Source organism: Cyprinodon variegatus, unplaced genomic scaffold (assembly GCF_000732505.1).
Source record: "Cyprinodon variegatus isolate N-32 unplaced genomic scaffold, C_variegatus-1.0 Scaffold750, whole genome shotgun sequence".
In the NCBI taxonomy this organism is placed as follows: domain Eukaryota; kingdom Metazoa; phylum Chordata; class Actinopteri; order Cyprinodontiformes; family Cyprinodontidae; genus Cyprinodon; species Cyprinodon variegatus.
Window position 1 is genome coordinate 139,710 of NW_015151203.1, and position 1,091 is coordinate 140,800.

General features: G+C 36.3%; 1 protein-coding gene across 1 annotated transcript in view; it reads left to right on the forward strand.

The window, feature by feature from the left end:
* Positions 1-492, forward strand: part of LOC107098144 — a 25,888-nt gene extending 25,396 nt beyond the window's left edge. The window contains exon 12 of the mRNA XM_015395629.1: positions 351-492. The gene's annotated coding sequence lies outside the window, so the exon portion shown is untranslated. The remainder of the gene's footprint in view (positions 1-350) is intronic.
* Positions 493-1,091: the final 599 nt, after the last annotated feature.

Below are 1,091 nucleotides of genomic sequence, written 5' to 3' on the forward strand. Positions count from 1 at the left end.
CCTGAACTTTCTATGCATTTTTTTCTATTCTGGGCGTAAACATAGACAAACTCGAGTCCAGAACTTCTGTCCAACGTCAGGCTAACTTATGCAGAACGCACGGCAGCGTTATGAAGCATCAGTTAAAACTGCTCCCCTCAGGCGAATCGCTGCTCCTGAGAGGAGCTCCTCATGCGGCCAGTCATCCAGTCATTGCTGGCCGGGCGGACAGGATGTCTGCCTCACTCACTAAAACTGGTGGTTGGTTCAACAGGAGAGCAGCATCTAAGTTATGGACCATCTGTGGAATCAGGGAACCGGTTTATTCTGAAAAGATCCGTAACGAAACGTTCATCCTTTTGTTTCTGCAGGAAGTGATAAAGTGGAAGAAGAGAAGCTGATTCAAGAATGGTTCACCCTGGTGAACAAGAAGAACGCTCTAATCCGACGGCAGGATCATCTGCAGCTGCTGTAAGGCGTCTTTTTAGGCTCCGTCAGACAAGCTGCTGGCATATGGAGTCAATTCTGTTCCACTATCAACTGAAATAAAAAATTTATTAATTAATCTTAATCAAAAACAGGTTGCTGTTTTCTCAGATTTTACTTTCTTCTATATTTTTTTTGACATTTTTTTTTTCAAATTAGTTTTATAAATTTTAAATATACATACCTTTTTTTTCCAAATTTCTGTTTAAAGGGATAAGGTTTACGTATTTCACTCTACAGATGACATTGTCTTCATTTCCGGGGGTGGGCTTTCTCTCACAAGGAGTGAAGGAGCATTTTTATTGGTCAAGATTCAGCGTTTGGATTCGCTTGATGTGAAGAAAATGTGAGCTGGAAAACGCAATTTGAAAAGAGCGCATTTTGTAAAACTCAATCTGAAATAAGACTTTTTTTTTATTTGAAATTATAAAATCTGCTTAGAAAAATAAAATATTAAGTTTCATAAAATATGATTAGAAATTAAAATATAAAAGAAATTAGAAACTTAAACACAATCTGAGAAAACAGTAAAATAAAATTTAATTAGGAATTTGTCAACATTAATGAAACAAAATTCACTCCATACAAAGACATGTTAAATATACTTTTATGAATCAACAATCGTC